The 25,297-nt window shown below is 44.7% G+C and overlaps 1 protein-coding gene across 4 annotated transcripts in view; it reads left to right on the top strand.

Moving 5' to 3' along the window:
- raraa (retinoic acid receptor, alpha a) overlaps positions 1–25,297 on the top strand; it is a 152,382-nt gene that overhangs the window by 41,581 nt on the left and 85,504 nt on the right. For 3 of the 4 annotated variants that reach the window (XM_077625036.1, XM_077625035.1, XM_077625034.1), the window contains one exon: positions 19,578–19,721. The gene's annotated coding sequence lies outside the window, so the exon portion shown is untranslated. Of the gene's footprint in view, positions 1–5,117; positions 5,204–19,577; positions 19,722–25,297 lie in introns of those variants that run through there. The other variant, XM_077625037.1, reaches the window with a different exon arrangement.

The following is a 25,297-nucleotide window of genomic DNA, read 5'->3' as shown; positions in this document are numbered from 1 at the left end:
GTTTTCTGCTTTTCACTTCTGCTCAAACTGTCAAATGCTAAGCCGAGGAGTGCCGATGTAATGTAAAGAAGTTTGAGGGTGAATTGTTTCTCTTGGGAAAAGCCATACAACTTGACAGACGGCACAAAAGCAAAAGCATTCCAAAAGAGTTGCACAATTTTCGGGATTTATTTTCGCATTGACGAGGCTGGCAACCCCGATCTTCTGCCCTTGAAATTTCATTTGTGCGATCAGGGTTCAACATGAACTGCAATCTTTTAGGCACAGCATGCAGACGTGGTGCAATGTAGTGAGTGACAGACCTTCAGATAGTTTTCAGCACTCTGCAAGCAGAATTGACTCAGCGGGTGACACCAAGGTGCGAAAGTCCTTTTGATTTTTCTCTTCTTCTCCTCTTAAAATTGGAGGTTGCATCAGCGACGTGAGTTATTTGAAGTGACATTAGAGCCACAAAGCAGGTTTTGGAAGAAAGGGATCAAAAGTCAATGTGGTCACAAGTGGGTCACACAGATGGTTCACAGTGGAGCCAAAGAGCACTCATTTGGAAGAGGGAGGGATCATCCATCATCAGACATTGATATTAAAGAGATTAGCAGATTAATAGTTTTGATTAGGAGATGATACAGGCTCGCTCACAGAGGAATTCATTTCAGTCCTGAGCCAAGTTTGTCACAGAAATGCTCTGAATCAATGGAGGAGTAAATTGGGAAACTAACCACAGCTTCAGTAAAGTGCTAATTCTGATGTGATGACCGAATGTGAGGATCTCAGTCAATTTCTTCTTTAGGCTACCGACCAGTTTGGACGGTAAGCATCAGTGTTCTGTTCTTCCTTTTGCCTTACAAAATGTCATCCAAATTTTCCATGATCAATTCATCAGTGACTGAATCCATGTCACAATATTACCCGGCCCATCATCTGTTAGCACCAGTAGCACAAATTCCGTGGGGAGCCATTATGTTTTAATCACAAACCTTTCGGATGACCATCTACTTTTCATAGCTGCACCGGAACGTAACAACGACAACAACAAAAGAGTCGACATGTCTTTCCTGCCAGTTCTATTGCCCAGGTCGGATGACTCATAATTCCCCGGGACGCTACTTTAGCAAGCGGAGAGTAAAAGTCATTTTAAAGGGCAACGCTACCGAGCGAGTGAGCGCAGGCAGTCCAGGTACGAATGTTGTTTTCCGCATCGCAATGTCATGTTTCCTGGATGCATTCCAGCAACCCCCCCCCCCCTTTTTCCCTTTCTCTTCTCAACTTTAATGTCCCATTTGAGACTGATAGAGCCATTTTACCGCTAAGCTGCATGAAGAGTGCTACTTAAATAATGGAAGAATACAGCTAAATGGAGCCTTGACAAATCTCCTTTGCCCATGTCCCCACATTGTGGCTTCATGGATTAGGCCTTTATTTTTTGCCCCTTATCTCTTCAACTACGATTCTAGTATTATTTGCCAATGACAAAAAAAGTGCCAAGGGCTTCCGTAAGTGGGTATCGCGGGGACGGCGTTGGGAGTTGGGGTATTGTCGGAGAAGGAGATTTTCTGGTGCCAGGGAGGGGCTTTGCATGAAACTTCCAATTTGCATACAAATCTGACAAAAATGGGCTCGGGCAGGCGGCAGTTAAAATTCCTCAAGTCTTTGAGAAATGTTTTATTTGCCTTTGCTCCCATCACACGGTGCCTCGGGAGGCTCCAGTCGCTGAGATCATAAAGCCTGGTGGAACATCAACACACAACTAAAAAAAAGAAAGAAAAAAAATGATAAAATTACACTTACCTTTCACATACTTGGTATTCTGTAGTTTTCCGCATGACTCACAGGTGGTCTGGCTTTTCGTTGGGTTTATTTATTTTGCGAGCAGAAATTTGAGCGCTAGCTATGGTGACGGCTAATTGCACCACAAGAGGCAGTTTGACAAATAGTTAAGCATTCTTCTAAAGATTCCACTTTTTTTCTCCCTTTCAATGTAAGGTTTACTTTCAAATCGTCAGCCTATCGATTCCCTTTCAAGGTCCGCATCCATTTTGTCTTTTCTGCCGGTGCAACATACATTCAAAAAAACAACTTGCCGTTGAAGTAAAAATCCATAACAGCTCTCAGCGAATGTTTCTGCTTAAAGAGGTGCATTTGTCGACGGGAATAGTTTTTTTTGCCCTGATTATGCAATCCTTCTTTGCGCTAGCGCCCCTACTGACGGCCCTCGTATAGCAATTGCTCAAGGGCACCGACGTTTTTGGCTAGGAGGTGTCCGGCAGGTGGCCAGGAGCTGCTAATTGATGAAGGATCTGGCCGACGTACGAGCCCCCCACGAGCAGCCCTAGCATAAAGACCCCGAGCTTCGCCGATGCCCTAAATCATTTCCAAGCAGGCCTCCAAAGCCGAAAGCATGGCCCTCCCTCGTTAGCATATGAAAGAGCCTTGGAGAGGCAGTGTCCTTTCCAAACCTATTGTCAACACTTTGTGTCTACATTAGCGCTTTTTGTGCCAGATGAAGAACGACAACAAAGATGGTTTTATAATAAGGATCACTGGGCATTAAATGAATGATTCACATCACCCCCAACTGAGCTTTTGGAAGTTTATGTGGGTTTTTCTCAGTCTCCCCGGCCATCCGTAGTAAAAGAGACAACCACCGCCTTGTCCTCCGCAATGAAATTCATTGGAAAAAGCAAACTACTTTTATACGCCCTGCACTAAATCACAGCTCAATAACCGAAGCCGCGTTAAGACAGAGATCTCCTAAAACACAATATGCGCCAACCCACCGTCTACGTATATTTAGCCGCCATAAACACGTCCCATCCTCATAACCCACATGACATGTATCCCAAATCATTTCTTTCCATTGTCACGTTCAATTTCACCCCTTCTTATCATACCCTCTTACATAGATACCGTCCCCCTTCTCTTATGGCTCTGACAGGACTTGAGAGAGCATCTTATTATACACGACATGGATACAAAAAAAGCAGTGTCTATAAAATGGTTACGGTTAAAAGCTCTCACACATTTTATTATGCGCAGTAGTTTCTGCTTTTTAAAAAAATCTGGATTCCAGAAACATGGCAACATCATTCATTCGTGGCCATTTTTACAGCATCCCAGTATCAAGTGACATCTGCCGTTTCCTCTCATCATCGGGGATATGCACCATCCCACTGGGGGGGATTGCGTGACCCACCTCATTGTTCTGTTTAGATGACAAAAGCGGCCTGGATAGAGCGCATGTGTGTGTAAGTGTGTGTGCTTGTCAATTTGCATCCTTCCATTGGGATCCTTGTCCTCTTATGTCAAGAGAGGTCATGTGATCCATGTGTGACTTGAGGGGCTTTCCACAGCTGCAAGGCAGTACCACAATGAGAGGTTCAAATTGTGCGTACTCTGCGTACTTCACGATTGCCGATAAGACTTTATCGTAGCCGAAGGGGCAAAAAAAACGAAGGGAGCTCGTGACTCTTCACGCCGCGGGCTCGCAATTCCTACGTAAGCCGACACCTGTACGCTCTCAATCCGACGCGCCCTGGTTTCTCCCCGATCGGCAGCGGAGGGTTAGCGCCGTCACGATGAATAATTATACATCTGGCGGCCGATGATTGATTTCACTTGAGTGTGAAAGCGGCCACCGTCAGACCCTTTTAAGCACCCGTTCTTGAGTAGTACAAATCACAGTCCGGGGTGCCAGTGATGGCTCTGACGTGGAGTATCACGAGATAGCGCCGTTCTCCCATTCCGACCCGCCGCTCGGCGAGAACGAGGGTCCATCTGCAATTGAGACCTACACATGTGGTAAATGGCGTCCCATTTGAAAAAGCAGATGGATGTGTCTGGCTGGGATCCAGCGGCCAGGCAACCCATTCTCTACTTATGTGTCCATTAAAGGTGAATGTCTGCCGTGCGTTCCTTTCACCTATCATCAAGGATGAAGATGTGATTTCCCAAGACTTCACTCCCGTCCACTCCAATCATAGCGCCGAGACTCCCGGCGCGCCTTGGCAAAAAACGTCAACCCCTTTTCACCCTTTATTTTCCCCCCGAAGTAGATGGCGCTTGGACAATTGTTTCAGTAAAACACAACACTCAAATACGCTTACGTTTAGCAAAAAGTAAGGAAATGAGATCAGGCTAATTGATTCGCTTATTCATTGGGGTGCTTTAAGATGTAGTTTGTGCGTACCTCGATAAGATGGCTGGCTAGTGTACTTTATATCTCCATAGTGCTTTGGTAAGTGTTATTTTTGTTCATGTTTAGTGTAAGAGAATGCAAATGGGAGCCGCTTGGAAAAGGAATCTTCAATTTTTTAAAATCACTAATTTACTTTGAATGTCATTTTTTTAAAAACCCAAGCAGTATAGGTTATGTTGTTGTAATGTATTGGATTGGATCTGAATTTTATTTCATCTCGTATTCGGGAAATTTCTTGGTTGCAGTAGCAAGACAGATACAAGACACACAAGACATTGTAAACCTAGGTAAAAACAACTGGAGCCACACATAGGAAGTCCACAAGGTGGGGACCTTCTGTAGACTGAGACTGAGGTTACCGCACAGTCCCTCGGTACTCTGGAGGTTTTAATGCAACAACAAGCAGAAGTTGCAAAAATAGTTCTTTTGTAATATGTTTTTTGGGGGGGAAAATGGAGTTCAGTTTCATCAATTATAGCAAACAAGTCATCCCATCATGATGCGGGACATTGATTTAAAAAGTTCTAAAGTTCTAACCCTTGTGTACATGAACCAATGCAGTAGTTGTATTGCTTGAACACACATTGTTATCTCAAGCTACAACCAAGTAGACTCAGATGCTTTGTTCTCGAGAGGCGCTTCTTATTTGGGGCCTGGCCAGGGGGATTTCTCCACTGTCACCTGACTCAGATTGTTGTAATTGAATTGTGGCCATAAGCGCTACTGCGACTGTCGAGGCACAAAAGGACTGTTTTACTCCAATTTTCACATGACGCTAGTAAAGGCAGGAAGGTCCGAACGATATGAAAAGCCATGGAGTGCTTTTCAGACGAGAGGGCGAGCGACTGAGAGAATAGCAGCGTTGATTCTCAGCCCCCAATAGTGAAAAACTAAAGCTGGAACACGTGGATGAGGAAGCACAAAGCTCTTCACATCTCTCACAGCTTAGAGCCGCAATCGATTCCAGGGGAGATTTCCTCGTCCAAATACAGAAAGATTGACGTTTTGGGGGTAAGCCCGAATTTGTCGCTCCTGTCAACTCCGTATAATTGGCTAGCCAAGCACTTTTATGTTGCTATCAAACACCATCTTGCTTTTGAATAGCAGCCTTGTTTGCCATTGTGCGTCTGCCAATTTTGGGTTGCTTTCAAATCATTTGATTTGTGCCTTGCCGAGCGGGATCGCGCAAATTAGCGCTTCGTTACGGCTGTAATGCTATGCCGATACGATATACATTTACCTAATAGGATGTCTCGTGTAAGGGAAATGATTTTTGCAAGGTTTATGCTGAATTTGTGACATCAGAGTTGGAACATGTGCCTCTATCATGACAAATAAAAAAGGCTCATTCATGTTTAGACTGATTTATTGGTGCTTTTTATGAGGCAAGACTGATATAATATCCTGTTTTGTCAAAGTAATGAGTGATGAGGAAAACCTAAAGAACTGATTGCCCCCCGCCTTTATGCTAGGCAATAATAGCACAATTCTGGTTCTACTTAGCCTTGGCCCACTTTTGTTTTCATTTCCTGTGGTGCCCCTTTTTGTCATGTGTTGCCTGGTACCATCCTGCTCTTCTTCCGGACCACACTGAACGGGAATCCGTCCTATCAAGTGTCTTCTTCATTTTGCTAGCAGAACCAGTGCTGTCCTGAAAAAGAACATGATCAAATAAGGTGCTGTTCTTTATCTCTTCATATTCACGCTCTCTCCAGAATCGTGTAATTATTTCATTAGACTCTAAATGTAGTCGTCACTGTTTTTATCTCGTGATTTTTCACGGGGAATCGACCCTTTGATGTCTTCAAATTCACTGTCTTTATCTGGCGCTCGCAAAGAATGGTTGGGATTTCTATCTTAAAGCTTAACCCAGCACCCCCGCCCCCCTCGTCCATCATGATTTAGATCCCGACTTGTAAGTGGCTTGGGAAGGGCCCCCCAGCAGTTGATGTGGAACACATGCCACCAATGATTCACACTCGGGGCGCTGTAGGTCGTGACTCGCCGGCCTAGCGCGGCCCTGCCGTGTTCGGCTTGCCGTATATGCCGGACTATAAGTCGCACGGGCGTAATTACAACGTTAGAACTTAAAAAACAAGTGCTTCATTCAATTCGTTTGAGTAGATTGCGATGTTGAATGTTACAAGAATGATGTCGCTTCTTTGTCATGTGCCACGACATAGGATGCAAATGAAGTGGAGTGGATCGGCCTACATAAATGGCTTCCGGCTTTTTTTTTCTTGCGACCGCAGCCGCTGTCTTCCCATCCGCACTTCCCTCTCTTGAGCTTGTTTATGTCTCTCTGTCTTGCCTACTTGGATCGCGCAACTTTTGTGACCACGTCTGACCTTTCCTCCACTCGCCTACTTAAATAAACCCATGTGCACAGTCTTTAACTGCCATGCGTATACTTTGTAACGATTGACTGCTCTCATGCTTCCGATTATAGCAAATGAATAGCTTTTCCAACAGGGCACAAAGACAAAATATTCACTGTAACAGGAAAAAACAATAGCATTCCCCATGATCTAATCCACTAGTAGTTTACTATACCGCCTTGACAATTAAAAGCCAATCGCTTGTGTTGTCATGATGCCTCAATAAAATCAAATGGTTTGTTTTGGTTATCTTGTACTTCCCCCGGCATGCAGTATACATGTGGATATAGGATGGGATTTGGTTAAAAGAAAAAATATATATACAATAATCCCTTGAATATCGTGGACAATGGACCAATGGCCCCAAGAAGACAAAGGACTTGGACTAAAACTCCCATTTGCCTGTTTTTATTTTTATTTATATCAAGTGGAGAGGAACTATTTTCTCTGTGAGTACAATATTTAGAGTAGTTACATTTATATATATAGAATATACTTTGATATTAATTTACAGTCTTTTGATATTCTTATAGCAATAATATTTACTAAATATACACTTTTTGATCATTGTACTTGTGTACTTGTATTTCTGTATAGGCGCAAAAACATGTATTGTGGTAGTTATATAATTTAATAATTGAGCCTTTTCTTCTCTACGTGCACTGCTTTTAAATAGTGGTACTCATTTTTTACAATACCTATTACTTCTAGTATATTTTTATTTGGTGCGCAATTTTTTTTACGATACCCACATCATAACTGCGCACCTTGTAAAGTTTAGTCAGCGAGTTGGCCGTCCCCTAAGCCGTGCCTTTATATTTTGCATTTGCACTGTAAATTGGTGTTAATCTGTTTACTGGCAGGAGTCGTGAGAACTAGCGTTTGGAAGAGTTGGCAAATTTGAGTGTGAAATATAAGCGGAAGCCCTCAAAGCAAGATGGGATCTGATATCTGGAAAGGATAACGGACCTTCTTGAACTGGCCCGTTACCGCTAAGCACCGGCCGAATAGGCCAAAAAGCCCCGCGGTACGGACCCGCGGAGGGTGTAGCCGGCAAAGCTGAGTAGTCTGCAGTTGCTCTTCGGGGCGCCTTCTGACAGGAACTTGGCAGCCAGAAACAAAAACAAACTGGGTGTGTGTGGTGGGCAAGCAGGCTAGGCCATGCAGTCACCCTCTACTCCCTCCCACGTTAGCGTACATGTTGGCCATGGCGCTAGCAGACTGCTGTCTCTTTCTGCAACCTGAGGGAAATGCAATTGAATCTTCAAAGCAATTGCATTTCTAGTTTGCTCCACAAGTGTCAGTGTCACGTAACCTCCAGGCGATACTTGAAATGAGGTCAAGCGATGTGCGTTGTTGAGCTGTTAATATGTTTATTTTGCTGATCTAAATTCAAAGATGTTCGGAGCTCCAAATTTCAACTACGGGGATACCAATGAAGGTCGTCAAGGTACCGTACTCGGGCCTCTTACGTAGACTGCTCTAGCACTTGACATCCATCTGCGTGATCGTTTAAAGTGAAATATTTTATTCTGTATCAGGTTCCATATACACCATTCTATAATCGTCTCTGGGGGGCAGAAACTACTACCGAGGCTCCCAAAATTGCATTGCCGAGGCAGCAAAAAAACCCAAAACAAACCTCAGTCTTTCTGATGTAACTAGCGTCGGCCATTCTGCAGGCCGTCTGATCCAAGACCCTGGCGTCAAAACAACAACACCCTCAAACATAGCAAGCGGGTGGCGACATCCGCGCAACATATGTCTCGGCTGTGCGTTTTTTTTTTGCTCCTTGCTGCCAGGCAAACAGTGGATTATTGTGTAGCCTGGCTCAGTGCGTCTCCAAAGCCCCAAAAGAACCCAGATTGCTGAAACAGAGAGCCACTACAAACTGGCCAGTCAGCCTATACTTGTTACAGACCGTAATGGTTTCCCAAACCGACGGGGAATAGCCAGCTGAGCCCATAAAGCGTGGATGCGGGAGCTCGTATATGTGTGGGTGCATTCTTTTTGATCGGCCTCAGAAATGTTTTACCGTTGCCAGAGACAACAGTTGAATTTCATAAACACTGCTGAAAGCATTCGCTTGACTTTTAATATTTGTTTTTAAGCACGTACAAAACACAATAGAACGAAGAGAATCTCACTAAAAGCACAAAAATGTAGTGGTAAAATAGCTCCGAAAAATTTGGTGTGCAAGTTCTGGGTGAGCGATAATTAACGATTGGACTGTTGTGTTTTGTTTAACTCATTCAGTGTCAGTGAAAGACTAATGTATGACAGTGAAGGTTGGGTACGACCTTTCAAATTGATTTGTTAAATGGATTGGACATGTATTCTTTTTTTGACAGCAGTCCCAGAAAAAGAAGAACTCCTTCTTACTGCATTTAATGTAGAGGATCAGCCCGTGAAGTTTTGGACTCATCTTCCCATTTCGGAGTCCCGGCCAAGAATTTTTCTTGCGTGTGCCAGTTCTAGTTTTAGTGCCTGATTTGAGAAATGTTACTGGAGTGTCTTTTGATGTTATGGTTATTTCTAAGTGGACTACCAATGGAAACAGGACAGCTTTGCTTTCCCTGCGTTTTTCTAGTTTGGTCATTTGTGCTAGGGTAACCCATAAATTGTAACCATCCATTTCATACGCTGCGTTTCGTCTATTCCGGTGAACTCTGCTTACATTCAGACAGAACAAGCATTCAACTAGTAGATTTCTCTCTTCATCCCTTCTGTGGCAGATGTACCCAGATCATGTAGCACAGGAAGTGGGCCGGTTACGTCACCAGCAGACAATTTGCGCAGGCATCATTTGACATCCTCCTCCATAAAGCGAACACGGTGCTGGAAGAATCAACATTGTTTCATTTTTCTACCTTGCAGCAGAGGGAACCCCATGCTGTGAATTGGACCCAAAAAACAATTATATTTAAGAATAGAGTTTTTAAAAAACTAACACAGATGCGGGCAACAAAAGATACCTCCACAGACACAATCAGTTGAGGATGCGCCACCTGCTCCCCGGAGACACCATTAGTTTTCACGTATACGCCGCATGTCTTTGTTAGCGCTGTGTGCTAAGCGTTCACTCAAACATAGTAAAACCTTCCGCCAAATGAGGAGAAGAAGACAGCTTGAAGATGAAGATGGATTCTCGGATGAACACCCATCGGTGTGCGCACACGCGTACACATTGCGCATCCTTTCTCGGGTCCCAGTGCGCCCGTTTCAATAATGGCCCCCCATCGATCGCAAGGCCTCCTCGTCCGCACTTGTCGGACATCGATCGGCATCTTGCAAAGAGTCTCTGAGGGCTCCTTCGCATCCCGTACCTCAACACGCGTGATGTGTGTAAAATACGGGTCTTTCAGAAAAGAAATGTCAACAAAAAAACAGCCGGTATCATTACTGTATTTAGAAAACATCACTGAGGAAGTCAGAAGCTTGACTTGCCCCTTAGGCACTGGCAACATGTGCTTCATATCTTGGCATCAGCGTAGTATTTTTTTCTTCTTACTATTTTGCATGGCAATCGGGGGCTTCTAATAACAGTAACACCACCCAAAAATATAAATGCTAAAGTGCAACAACAATTGAGGGCGTTAGTTAGTATGGCTTGGCTACAGTAACAGAACAAATTGCAAAACAAATGTTTTAAGGAAACAGGAACACATTTAGAGCATTGAAATGAAATGACAACATCTCCAATATTTTCTATTTAGGAAAGCGCAACATCAATAATTTGTCCGTGATTGCATAGGTTGAAGAAACTGTTCTAATGTTTCTGGAATGGGTAACTTGTAGACTTGAACTGTCAACTGAACTTTTCAGGAGCCAGAACTGTCATTGTAAACAAAAAATTCTAAGAAAGATGAGCCTTGCACAATGGCAGCATCGTAGCTCATGGTAACTAATGGAAAACTCTTTCTAATACCCCGCTTGGACCACTCCAAGTATAGTTGGCTATACGGCAATTTATATTGGCATCCGGACCGTCTCTACAGTCTGACTCTTTAATTACTAATCCAAACAGCCGCTGCGATCCTTTTGCACCAGAAGCGCTCGAAGGCAATGCAGGACTTAAACCTAAACCTAAACCTCCTTTCTCCGGAGCTTTTTTTGCAATTACTGTAATGCAGAAAAAAGAAAAGACTCCCCTCTCCTCCCAGATTAATCCGTCAAGACACGTGAAAACTTAGCTTATTATTGTTACTGCTTGATTTATTAAAGGCCTCTATCTGGGTCAAGCGTCCCCCCTTCCTTCTTTTCTCCCCAGTCCACCTAAATAAGAGCCCACCCCCTACGTCTCTTCCCTTTGTCTCTCATCTGGTTTTCTGTTTTTGTTAAGAGACACTTGATTAATGGTGCCACTGACAAAGGCTGCGGGGTTCAGATAGGGCTCCGTTCTAGGTAAACCAAAACACATGTGCTCCGGAGAACCCCGGGGAACCCCTGAGGCGCCCAGCGAGAGGACGGACGTACCCTACGGTAGTCGGTTTCTGTCGAAACGTTGACCGAGGCCCTTTTCTGCTTTGCAAAATGTGTCTGAAATGCAATTAAGCGAGGCAAATCTCCTCAGAAATGTCATCATCTTTGCAATGTTTCACACGACCGAGCCAAACATCCAAATTAATCCAGCACAAGAAATGGAAAACAAGCTCCAAATATTCACCCTAATCTCATCTAGAACGAGAAGTCCCCGTCTAAACCTCAGCGTTACGCGAATAGCGCCTCCACCCAACGTCGGGCGTCCGTTGCCAACGTAAGCAGGGGAATCGGTGTGCGGGTTTTGGAGGCCGACGGATCCGGGAGACCGTGCAGCTGGTCAGCAAGGTCAGCGTCCAACAGTAACACAAGAACCTCTACACACCCAGAGGAAGGACGGAGGACTTCTAAAGAGAATGCCGCAGTCCTTCGCTTTTTCTATTTCCCTCTGGCTTCCCCACGGGATCATCTTGAGGCCTTCTTCTGGCTGGATGGGGATTAACTGCGGCTTGTGGACAGCCATGCAAAGAGTCAGGCAGCGAGCAACCATGCCGTAACTGAACTCATCCAACAGGAGAAGAAAAAAACCCCAACTTTTCCCTGCCCACACTGTATTATTGTTGATCCAGTTAGCTTGTTTTCACACTTGCTATGTCTGGCTCCGTTTCAAGTACATTCCGACCGGAAGAATGACTGTTCCTTAACTAGCATCTACTTCAGGACTGCACATAACTACATGTTTCAGCTGGAAAAATGTATCCGGCTGCAGCTTTTTCTGACTGGAATATAAACCCTCCAAGTCGCCGTAGCTTACAATGGGGTGTTCTGAAGTGGACTATGCCAAAGGGAGATGGATTTCCGGCGTCAAACCCGAGTGAATGTGAAGCTTTAGGGTCGCCTTTGCAGGTGCAAGAAAAAGTATTTTGACTCGTGGTTACATCAGTTCAAGATTTGAAAGAATGTCCTATCTGCACGGTCAATGCATTTGAACCTCCTCGGATCCCACATGTTGAAAACTTGGTCCGCAAGTTTGATGTCTCTTCCCAACTATGTGCCTTCTTCAATTTGACTTGGAGTGTCCCATCCCTTCTACCTTGCTTCTGTTCACCCTGCCACCCGCCTTACACTTTTGCAGTAGTCTCATTAGTTGTGAAGCCGGCTGCGTGTGGATGTGGGTTCTCTCAGGCAAAGTCTCGCTTGACTAAACATGCCACTTGCACTACTAGGAGCCCGCACTCTATTATTACCAAAGAGCTGTCACACTCTAAAGTAGCCTCCTGTTGCTGCATGCTAGGTGAACACAGGACGGCGGTTGAACAATGGCGTGCTTTTAAAGCCGTGTTGTACAAAATGTTATCCGTAAAATACCCTTACGTACATTTATAATGTAGAAGCAGTCAAATCGGGCTATTTCGAGGGGATTAAGGGACATTCTCATACCTAAATGTACCACTTATGTGAGGATGGTAGATGCGTGTCACCACTTTGCAATCAATTACTTTTGTGTTAGCTATTTTTCGAGAATATTTTTAGTTCTGCAAAAATATTGGAATTGGCATTGGCCCCTAACTGTTCCTGCTGGTTCTCACACTGACCACATTTGTCTTTTTTCCATCAAGTCAGCCCACCTATGTGGGATTCTACTCTGTCTTTCTTTGACTGATGTATATGTAGGTGTGTGTGTGTGTGTCAGTGTTTTGCTAGTGTCCAGTTACACAGATGATGGGGCTGTGTGTGCAGGAATGAGCCCTCTACCATCAGTGACCCCTGGTAGGTCAACATGGACTACCACATGAATCCTAAATGTCAGGCTTGGACCCCCTGCAATCGCCCATTGACTGTTTCTCCGTGGGTCACGTGGCATTGATGCATGCGGACCATCTTTTTCACCTGTTCTTTTTGGCCCGCATGGTGTTGAGAAAGTGGTAGTCATGACTGAAATAAGTCAGCAACTGCAGATACAACCGTTGAGACTAAAGACTAACTATCCCTTAATAAGACCGAGCTAGAGAAATCCACACCCGTATTGAAAAGTAGACGCTGTCCCCAGATGACTCATGATGTCCTCCTATTCAAATTTGCATGTGATTAAACTGGGCAAACATTCGGCACCTTTGCCTTGCCTTGTTTCATAACTCAAATACAGCGACAGGCCCGGACATTAATAACATGGCATGTGTCTAGCTAATACCATTACTTGTTCTCCACATTGTTGTAGAGCGGCCATCCATTTTACCAGACACTCCACACACTTCCACACCCAACTTGTTTACAAAGGCCTGTCCTTATGATGAATAAACAGGGACGTGTCCGCTTTTTAATGACGGTACGGTATACACGGGCCCGCCCGCTTGAATATTGACAGAAAGATTGAACGCATTCTCAAGTGGCGCTCCAACATGACGCATGACTCTGTTCCCCCCCTCTTCTCCTCTCCTGCCCTTGGTTTTTACCCTCCCACCTCAATACCTTTCTGTTCCGCTTTTATCTATCATAGACGCCGCCTGGCGCAGGGATTTGTCCAACCATAAACACATTCATCAGCGCGGTCCAGCCGATAGGGAAAACATCATTTATACCAGCGAAAAAGAACGTGAGGATAAAAAAGCCGGGATGTCGGAGAGTCTCGAGAATATAAAAATGGCGTGCAAATGGAGCAGAGGGCTCGCTAGGTATTACAGGTGCTTGCTAGCTAGCACTTTTACTGTTTAGGAATGTTTACATGTATGTAAAGTTGCAGTTTTTCTCTTGCATTCGTATCGATTTTAGTCTTGTGACATTGCAATATATGACTTAAGTCTTAAATCTTGTCATACTACGACTTTTCTCTCTTAATTTCCCGCGCCATCTCCTGAACCAATGGCTTAGATGATGAAGGTTTTGGAAAGTTTGTTGTGATAGAGCTGTACACAAAGTTGAGTTGAGTTCATTGGCTCAGAACAGTCCTGAAAAATCAGTCCGAATACTTTGAGGCTAACGGGACAATTAGCAGCTGACCCACTCGGAGTGTAAAGGTGGTGGCTTTTTACCCAAGGCAAATGTCTGAGTGGATCTTCTGCCTGGGGAGAGGGATGTCAAGGCTAATTGATTCATGCATTTGTCACCCAGTTGATTGATTGCCATTTCGCCGTGTTGTTTTTTAAAAATTTTCTTAGCCCCGTCATTCCATTACTTTTAAAGGTGTACTCTCGGTCGGCGAGGAGGGCCGGAGTCGACGGTGCCGCGGCGCCCCGAGCACCGTGCTCCCTCCCCATCATCCTCCAGCCTTCACTACCTTCTGATAAATGTCTTTTTCTTAAAAGAGAGCCTTTTAACGTAGATTTGTATGTGCGCTAATGCGGCGCGGGGCCCCGGCTTCGGAGCTGGGAGGCAGGCAGACTGGAAGGCAGGCCCGCAACCTCGACCCTGGCATCATTTGTTTGGACGAGGCGCCGTCAGCGCCTGTCACGCGCTCCGTGATGAAGTGTCAGTTGGTAATTGTCCCCACCAAGCAGCCGCATCTCAAGGGGTTGATGGGGGGAATTGAGAAGGGGGGAGGCAGGGAGCTGACAGAGAGAGAAATGATATTGCGAACCCTCCTCCCATTTCCAGACTTCCTACAGCTGCGTGCAAAGCGTTGCCGCGTTCCTGCGTTCCTGCTCGAGGCCAGTGACTCCTAGGGAGCTCCGACCAGGGCCCGCTTGCAACATAACCTGTATTTGTGCAATTATTCTACATTTCCGTCAGTCCGAATACGCTTTAACTTGGCGCGGGTTCTGCCTTTTAGCCATGTTGAACCTTTTTATACCTCTGCTGTTAAAGCAGGAAGTCTGGGTCTGGTTTTGGAAAGAGTTTATTGAAACCCTTTTACCATAACAATGGCTCCTGCTCATAAAACTGAACATTTTTTTATGTCTTTGCGTAAGGAAAAGCTTTCACGGGACACTCGGTAGCTATTTACCGGGAAATCCATAGTCGGCCATAAATAGGAAGCTTTTGGTCAACTTGTATGATAAAAAGCCCTTCTGTACTGGGTACAGAAAGAAGGCAATATGCCCTCCAAAACCATGCGCCTGTCTCCGGATGATAAATGGACTTGGTGATTAGTTAGTGAAGGAGGGAGGTGCACTGCTTGGACCCTTTAATGGGCCGTAATTTGGAAGATAACTGTATTGTCCTATCTCTCTTGACATTTAAATCTAATCAGACCCTCCTCGTTAGCGCTGGTATTCCAAAACGGACGAGCCCGGGAGGGATTCAAAAGCAGATAGCGTAGAACAGATGGGAGGGGAGTGGAGGGGAGGAGAGGGATGGCCCCTACCGAGCAATCGGTAGCGGCACGGTCCGGTCCGGCCGGGGACTTGGATTTATGCCGCCTTCTATTAGACTGCGTTGAACTGACAGCTCAGTTTTACGGATCCTTTAGGCCTCGGTCATTTCTTTATCGCCATATCGTGAGATCATCGTTAGTGGCAACATGGTGAACTTGATTCCACCCGCTCCATGAAATCATTTACCGCTTGGCGTCATCGGAAAAAGGTGTTTGGAATTGTTTCCAAGGGTGGACGAAGATCCCCGGATAAGAAAAGGGGGCAAAAAGGCAACCACGCGCAGACCGGCCAATTTCCTCAGGCTAGAGTGTCCCACCGCGTGGACAAGTCGGGCCTCCGTCAACGAGAACCACCTGGCGCCGGAGGAAGCGATTAGGCTCGGCAACACCGCCAGCGAACAAGTGTTTTGTTAAGCAGCGGCGAGATAGCGAGGGGGGTTCGCCGGAGAAATATTGACGCCACGAGATCTGAGGCGCTTCGTTGTTGCGCTAACGCTCCACGCGGGACTTATTTTGGGCGCAGCGTGACTGTGTTGCTTTGTGATCGGACACTTTTAGCCACGACGGCGTGAAGACAGATTGCAGACAAAACCCCCGCAGTGGAAACACGTTGAAAATACGAGGATTCGAAGACTGCCATCCAAAAAACATCTCGTGCAAATTCATCACAGGCCTCTTGTAAATCATAGAAAACCCGCATATCTTTTTTCCCCCTCATTGAAGGCTGGCTGGGATTTTAGAAAAGTAATATACCCTACTCTTTAAATCGCTTTAAAGCAATGTCAAAGTACAGCATATTCTTGGCAAAATTCAACTCGGAATTTTTGAAGAGCATCGCCGCGGGGAAAGCGAGGCGACAGAGAAAAAGTTGCGAATGAACAAACTTTTGCGGCGTGGACCTCAATCATCTCATAAAACGCCGTTAGTACCTTCAGTGCGCATTTCATTCATTGGTTAGCTCTATTTTTCGCATCGGAATGAATTGAAATGCGAGTTAGCCATTCCAGTCGTCTAATAAATTGGACTTAACGTCAATTAGCACGCTGCCTATTTTACTGGAGACGGCACCCTCGTGTGTGTAGACTTTGGAGGCTTGAATGTTCATCCTCATTTGTCTGACCTTTTTACTATAACGGCTTGTCAGCTCCTTCTTGTCTACCTTGTTTTTTTCACCCTGGCGCGTGTCGTCGTGGTCCAAAAGTTCAATATTGAGCTGCGGGAACGTGTCGCGGTGCGAAGATGAATACACCTCCACACATTGGTCGCCACGGTTGAGTGAATGTTGGCTGGCGAATAGTCGCGGTGATCACACCTGATGAAATGAATGCCGCTGAGGATTTGCGTGGGCGACTTTGTTCAGATCAAAGAGGTTCATCTGGACATTTTTATGGCATTTTTTACAGTGTGGATGGTGATAGGTTGAAATACATGATAACAATAACTTGTTATGGTATCAGCGATTGTTCAATGCCAATTGGTCTTGAACAAATGTCTCAATCAAAGAGGTTGATCTGGACATTTTTATGGCATTTTTTACAGTGTGGATTGTGATAGGTTGACAATAACTTGTTATTTTTATTATATGTTCAATGCCAATTTGTCTTGAACTGTCACTCCAAAATAACATTTTTTGAGGAAAAAAAAATGTACTTTGTGATTTTTTTTAGCATCCAACTGTGTTTTTCTGGCTTTAAAAAGTTTGTGTTTTTTTGGGTGCTCTTAGTTAACAGCAGAGCGATTAAAAAAAACAAATACTAATTAAATGGGCCAAGTACATTAGTCTGTCTACCCTTGGATTTGTGTGTCTCTTAATCTTTTGGTAATATTCCATATATTATATGATTGGATATTCTGAACTCAAACTTCATTTTACTTTTATTCCGCTGTGTCCATCATTCATTATTGATATTCCACATGTCCAGATTGCATTGAAGTGTTCATTTTTTCATCTTCTCCTCCTCCTCTTCCTCCTCTTCCTCCTCCTCCGTCTCCATCCTGGCATTTTGGCCCTCTAATTGAGTTGGCGTCATTTGAATAGCGAGCAAAGCAGGAACAGCAGAGAATCCTGCCATTGTTTTCCCTGCCCTCTCCTCAAAGGCCTGATGTTTGCGTGCGAGGGGGATTTCTGGAGCCAAGAGGGGGTCGTTTGTGCTCACTTTTTAGACTCTACATCTCTCTTTCATAAGAATTGCTCCACTCTTGTTTTTTTTCTTCCTCCCCTTGAAGTAAGTTTGGACTTTTACTTCCATTTCTGCCCGCCGCTCTTATTGTATCGGCTCCACGGCCACGCCATCTAAACCCGAGCACGCACACACATACAACAATACCTGGCAACTAATCCCCCAGCATGCTGCAGTGCCGTGCCGTGCCGATGTAGCGATCCGTCAGGGGGCGAGGCTGTGTGGTCTACTTTTTGGAATGCGGCAGGCACATCACCGCTTCACTTTTTGCTTCTCGCCTCCAGGGCCCTTCGGGCAAGGCGCGTGTACGCGGAGGTGCGCGAGGACGTGTTTGAGAAACTGGCAACTTGCGTTATTTTGCAGGGTGAAAGCGAGAGAGGAACGGACGGAGCGAAAAGAAAGATGTACCGTATTTTTCGGGGCTAGCCAAATAATGCACAGTGAAAGGGGAAAAATGGATGGTTGAAATTGAGTTTTTTGGGGGGGGCAGTTTTTTTTTAATGATCAGAAAGCAACAACAAATATTGCACGTTCACGTTTTAGTAAAATACAGAACAACCATCAAAAAAGTGACCTGTTCATAAAAAATATTAGTTAAAAAAAACAACATTACAAGCTGTAGTTGGTCAGAGTGAAATAAATCAAAGACATAGAAAGTCCAGGTCCTGTCAGACTATGTACAAAGTGCAAGTTCTGGTCCTGAAATTGCGGTTCTTCTCGAGTTTCACTTGCACAAAGACTTTAAGGCTCACAATTGCAATGTGAAATATGAAACTGCGGCACAGCTCGTCAACGCGTACACACGCTCGCATCACCGTAGGTAGATCCCGGCCATGTGTGTGCGTGTCTTTTGTTCTGTCTGGCTGTCCTCTTGGCACGTAAATCAGAATGGATCTCATTATCCAGCTGGGTCAGCTCGGCGGGGCCCGTCTGGCGGGAAATGATAGCTAGCCGAGCACTAGCTTATTCCTATGATGGACTTTAATTTCGCCTCCACACCCCGCAAAGTATTAGCGCAGGCGTGTCCAAGGTGCGGCAAGTGGTCCGCTAGGGGGTTCGTACCCTAAAATGGAAGTGAAAAAAAAGAAAGGAGTGATGCAAAATGAACTCTAAATGACACTAATAGATGTCCAATTAAATTGAACCGGCTGTGGATGCTCATCCTTTAGTGCAAGGGTGTCAGACTCGGGTTGGTTCGCAGGCCGCTTTAACGTCAATTTGATTTCACGTGGGCCGGACCATTTTAGATATAATATTTAGATTTATTTTTTATAAATTGATTAAAAGAACTGGATTAAAAGCCCTGAATATTCATTTATTTATAGACCTAAAACAATGTTTATTTTAGCTTTTTTAAATATATTTTTAGATTTTACAAAATGATTTTTGAACTAAAAACACAGAAAAAATGAATTAAAAAAATGACAATGATTGATTTAAAAGGGGTACAATCAGGAAATTTAATATACATCTATACTCTTCATTTGAATTTGATCCTAAAACAGAAAGTCGGTACTCCTGATTTACTTTCCCGGGCCACAGAAAATGATGCAGCGGGCCAGATTTGGCCCCCGGGCCGCCACTTTGACACATGTGCTTTAGTACATTGACGGCGCTAGACGTCCAATCCATGTTGACAAAATGGATTGGACGTCTAGCGCTGAAATAAACTGCCATCCGGATGGCTTTAACGTGGTTTGACTCTCCTGCATTAGCTGAGGACCACGTGACGGATACGTACAAAAAATGTAATTTCCTCCTCTTTTGGCGTCCCCGACCCATCATCGCATCCCACTTAAAATTCCGAAGAAACCCCGCCTCTCAAACGCTCGTAACAAGGTTAGGCCGCACGCCATTTGTTTGGATATGACCATTACCACAGCCAATTACTGGGTGGGGGGGTTTGATTAAGAGAGGCCCGGGGCGTAACCCCCTCTCCACTTCTCCACCTCTCCACCTGACTGACTGATGCAGCTAATAAACTTTCATTTAAGCTAATGTTGCCCTTTTTTTCCTCTCTCTCTCTCTCTCTCTCTCAGTGCCCTCCACTTCCGGAAGACGGGCGCGCCCGAGCGATCGATGCGGGCAGCGCGGCGGCCGGCGAGACGCCCGCTCGGCTGAACGGCGCATCGCTTAATCAGTCTGAAGTCCGAGGCGTAAAAAGCGGCGGCAGACCACCAGAGGTAGGCACCCCGTGTCATGATTATGTACAGCGGCTCGCGTTACATAAATCAAATAGCCGCCGTGCCATGCGAGTCAATTGAGTTACCACAAACGAGAAGACGGCATGTGAGGAGGGTGGTTTAAATTAAATATAAAATAAAATCTGTCAACAGTTCTTGCTGAAAAGTAGGGCCATTCTGGAATTGTAAAAATGTAGGTCACCATTTGCGAAGTTTTATTCTGTTAGAGTTGGCGTATCAAAACCATTTTTAGGTGGCAAAATTAATTGACAAATGCATTGACAGCTTTTCTGAAAGTCTTTAAATCTAAATAATTAGCAAATATTAACTTGTTTACTGAAAATGTATCCATTAAAAGGGGGCAAAACATTAAATATCGCTTTGTATCTTTTTTTTCCCCAACCAAACAAGATAGAGCTTAAATATTCAGGTTTGTTTATTTACATTGCAAAATAAAAAACAAAGCGAATAGACCATTTAAAAGTATTTCTTTCCCAAAATTTTAAAAAATGCCTCAGAAATCTTGCCAACCAACAAGCTAAGCTCCAAAGAGACATTAAAACAATACTTGTCCCTGAAACAATAAGACCACAATAAAGATCCAGAAGTATTTTAAAATCGAGAGTGTAATTTAGATGAGCCAATCCTGCCAGGAGCTCTTTTAACTCTGCGCTAATTCATCATTTTGACAAAATAGACTCATCTATTTGTAGCGAGGGTAAAGAAAGGCTTTGTTTGAGGTTTCAAGTTGGCCCAACGTGCGCCCATATGTGCATTTGGCGCCTGTTCTGGTTTGACACTGGACACGCTCCACGCCACCGCAGGCCACGCACGCCACGCACGCCAAACGTGCAGCAAATGCCATAAAATCAAGTACTGTTACGTATTTTTTTGCTTCTCAGAAGACAGTCCGTCGTGTCGTTTGACGTCATCGCCGCCTTGAAAGTGCAGCAAAGTTACATTTTTTAACTCCGCCCCCCCTCCCGACCAATCTTTAACTAATTGTCCACCTAAGACTGGCTCGTGAGAAGGTCAACAACTTAGCGAGGTTGGCTAATTGAGATGATCTGCTCATGTGCCACCAATCCAGATCCATTAAGGGCGATTAAGAGCCGACAAGTATAGCGCCGTAAATCAAGGTCAACGAGGACAGACGGACTGGACTACTGCAAGTCCTCCTGCCGATAAAAATCTTGACAATTCGCTGCTTTATTTAAAGGGCGAAGTTTTTTTTTTTTTTATTCTTTGGGAGTCAAGACAACAATTTGCTAAATTCCTCAACACATCCAACGTGAAACTCAAACTCAGACGAAAACTGCATTTAGCTTGACTTGGTGACCACGTCAAAATCTTGTAACATTTAAACTGGCGTCTTTACAAACGGAAAATCTTGACTGCCACCGCTTTGCTATATTTCATGGATTTTGTTTTGTTCCCCACTCTTTCACCCCAAAAATATTAATATTTGTTTTTGCAAAAAATCTGTTTGTTAAAAAAGGTAATGTTTGGTTATTGATCCCATCTCCATTTTAACTCAAAATCCCAGCCATCAACGGGAGAAACCTTCTGTGCGCTCATCCAAAAGTCAGCGTGGGGGCGTGATACGATAGGTGAGGCAGGCCCTGGCACTATTTTATAATAATCCAGGCAATAACAATAAATCCCCCGGGCTAATCATTTACTCACCACTCTTCCCCTCCCCGAAGCTGTAGCGATGGCGCCTCACCCCGCCAACGCCGCCGCCGCCTTCAATTACGCCATTCATCATGTGTCTTATCTGCCGAGCGCTTTGATTGAGCGTGCGACATTGCAAACCTCCTTTACAAGTGTGTGTGTGTGTGTGTCTGTGTGTAGCTTTTTGACAAGACCGGAAGCATGTATTTGGCGGCGACACCGCGTTGTATCGTGCCTTTTTTTTGTGTGCCAGAACCCGCAGCACATCTACTTGAGTGTATAAATCAAGGCAGATAATCGCCCCGCCCCCCCTGGTCGATTCCCCCCCTTCTCTCTGATCCGCTCCGTCTCCGCCGGGCCATTTTTCTTTTTTTTTTTTAACCTTCTACTGTCCCATCCTTCCTCTCGTTTCTTCTTTAGAAGCCATTTGTCTGGGAAGAAAAGGGGGGGTTTCATCTCCAACAGCGCCGAGCGTTGGGAGACAGGCGACAAATTTTAATAAGCAACTGGGTGCTGTAATTTAGCGGCCTAGGAGGGCGATTAGGCTGACGGATGCCGAGCTGGTCTAATGGCCCAGCCGAAGGCTCCCGGTCCAAATTGGTAGTAATGAAAGTTTTGTGCAAATGGAGAGGGAGGTATGAGTTAAAAAAAAAAAGAGAGAAACCTTTTTGTCGCTCTCTGTTAGGCTGCAGTCTTGTCTTTTGTTTTGGTCCCGTCCGTTTGGCTTTTCCCGTGTTGGAGGCCGTCCGCCATTGTTCACGACGCCGCCCGCCACTCTGCCTCGTTACCAAAATCGATGCGGGCCTCATCTGCTGTCTTGCTTCTTTTCTCTCTTTCTAGCGCTTTATTGATTTTCAGTTGTTCATTTCCTCCCTTCTTAAGAGGCACCGATTATTCTCATTTTCAGCTCCACTTGAGTAGTTTTCCGCACTGGGCAAAGTCCTCCTTCATTTTCCAGCTGACTTCATCTGGAGGAGAAGTGACTGAAAAAAAGCTGTTTTTTTTAAATGTCTATATCGGAGCTTCTCAATTTGAACATAACAGGCGAAATAAAACAAAAATGGATCCCCAAGTTTCACTTTGAGAGACATTAGGCTTTTTAATATACTTTTCTGGCCGCTAAAAAGTCAATTTAGTTCTTTTCCCTGTGATTTATATTCCTATATTTCTAGATTTTTACATTACTTGTGAGCCGCATATCTTTTGGTGCAAATGTCTCATCACGTAAATCCGGCCAGGGCTTTTAGCATGTTTCTCGTAAAAGTTTGGGCCCGCAAATATGACGCTTAGTTGATTTCGGAGGCTGATAATGATCCATATTGTCCAAGTAAAACACACCAGGAATTGACTTCCCCCGTTTCAGCCTACCCAAGGAAAGTAAAAAAAAAAAAAAGAAGAAAAATGGCAAAACAGTGGAAGGAAAGGGCTGACGAGAGTTGACAGGTCGCCGTGTGGCGCCCGGTTTCCTCAGATGAGAAAAGGGAAAACAAAAGGTCCGAAGGAAGGGGGCCCCCTTCAAGACCAAACTATCCTCCCATGGGTGTGGGGGCACAGTTTGGAATAAGGAAATAGAGTTAAGCATAAAAGCCGCAGAATAAGATATTACATTACATATAAAATCAAATGCCGATAATCGAAAGTTTACTCAATTTGAACTAAATCATCCCCATTTCGGCCTTTTTTGGACAACCAATCAAATGTAGGATTTTTGAAATCAGATTTTTTTATTTTTAGACACAGAAAAAAAGCCACTTTAGTTAATGGCAGACCTTCCATTGGATTGAAAGGAACGCAATTATTCATCTTGAACTGAAAGCTAAATCTGATACATTTTTACCTGTGGAATTATTTGAAAAAATACATTTGTATGTGACCCGCCAAGTATCAGCCAGTTGCAAATTTCCATCCGTTCCTCAGCTATTCTCCCTGAGTCAGGACTACGTTACCCCCCTCTTAAATAAAAACACACGTAGAACAGAGATAGCATTTCTCGCCACGCCGATAAGAGCGCGGCATTAAATTGAGAGATGAGACGCTTTTATTCGAAGGTACACCTTCACAGATTGATAAACTACGTCCAAGTGCACGAAGCGGGATGAGATCAACGCGGCTTTCTGCGTTCCTCAGCGGCTTTCAATGGCTCGAGTGTAGCAGATAATGAAAAAAACAATTATTGTTGGCCTAGGCGGGCCTTTTGGGGGAGGCCAGGCAAGTTGGAGAAAAATCCCCAGAGAGGCGCCGTAATTGCCTCAATTCACCTAAGGATGCTCGCTAGCTAATGCATTCAAGGTAGCAGCGGATTATCTCCTCCGTTAACTAGCTTCCAAATTCCCAACAAGCAAAAAGCAGCTTTTTTCCCCTCTTTTTTTCTTCTCCTTCCCCGTCCGCCTTTCTCCAGACTCCCACACTTTCCTTTCTTCACCCCATTTCTCTTAAGATGATGCTCCGGCATCTCGCCGCCTGCCACTTTGAGTTAGGTGCTGATCTATCATTAATAGCTTTATTAGCATTTTCCTTCTCCCGAGGTGCTTTTGTGTGTGATTCAAAGTAGAACACGGATGCCGGCGTCATTACGCAAGGAAACATCCCCAATTCTTTCCATGACAAAATGACGGCGGGTAGAAGAAGAAGAAGAAGAAGAAATAACGGCAATACATTTTGACACTTCCCAATTTAGAACATGTACGTACCTTTGTTCCCAAGCGCAGCTGTCGGTAAAGTTTCTCAACTTTTATTTCCCAGCTAGATTCCTCCGCAATATCTGGGGAAACTTTGAAGGAGTATTAAGGCGGATGCCAGCCGCCGTCGACCCATGCTTGAGGGAACATTATTGATCTGTCAAGTCTGATTTGGAGGCGTGAACGGTGACAGTTGGGGCACCTGCGCCTCCAAATAAATTTATCTCCAGCCTTGGGTAGTTTATCCGATTGCCTCGATTGTCGACTTTGGTTTTTTTTTGTCTCGTTCTTTTTCCACCAGGCTGTAGAGTTTGTGTATTTCTCAGCACCCTTTGAACCGGGGACCACATTTTAACGATGTGGCACCTCAAGAGTCCGGAATTTCTACTGCATGTTGTTTCTGTCCGCCGGTAGTCAAATTTTGAGTGGATTTTACCAAGCGCAGATGAACCCGTTGTTGACGACCTCGCTAGGTTGGAACTATGAAATAATTCCATAATGCGTGATATGAGGCTTCAGTATCATGTGGCATTCTTTAGAAGTGTCATGGGCATGTTGAGGGAGAAAAACTGTCAATCAAATACCAATGGATTCGTTGAACAGGAGTGACTTAGTATTTGTAAAGAATTGGACAAGGTGTAGTTTCATTTTAATATGAACTGTATGAAGCAGTAGATTTATTTTTAAAGTACTCTGCCATCATTTCGAGCTCCTGTTGGCGCCCACATTTAACGTATAAGCAGTTTCTAAATGTAACAGATGCCTTAATCCCAAGCTATATTGAACACATCATTCAGAAGAAGACGACAAACAATAACAATGGAAAAGTAGCGTGTTTCATAAACGCCCGTGAGCGCTGCTGGCTATTTTCTCGCCTACGATTGGCCCACTTCAATGCCTCTTTTCCAACGTACGTTCCCGCAGACGAGTTCTATCACACGATCCGGGCGAGTGCAACGCGGCAATATCATAATCCATTACAAGAAGCACCTAGCAATCGCCCTTGTTTTGCTCGTAGATCGCACGCTTCCTAATTTCACGGCGGGCCAAGCCCCGAGATATGAAACGGGATGATGAGGTGCTTTGAAGTTCCGGTACCGCCGTGGACTGAAAGGAGGAGGAGGAGGAGGAGCGTCTTCTCCTTCTCCCCCCGATAAGTAACGTGGGGAGGGAAAAATGAGGGGCATACGGTGGAGGAGCTGATGGGAAAGAGACTAATGGCAT

Source organism: Stigmatopora argus, chromosome 18 (genome assembly GCF_051989625.1).
Source record: "Stigmatopora argus isolate UIUO_Sarg chromosome 18, RoL_Sarg_1.0, whole genome shotgun sequence".
Classification (NCBI taxonomy): Eukaryota; Metazoa; Chordata; class Actinopteri; order Syngnathiformes; family Syngnathidae; genus Stigmatopora; species Stigmatopora argus.
This window is presented reverse-complemented; position numbering and strand designations above follow the sequence as displayed.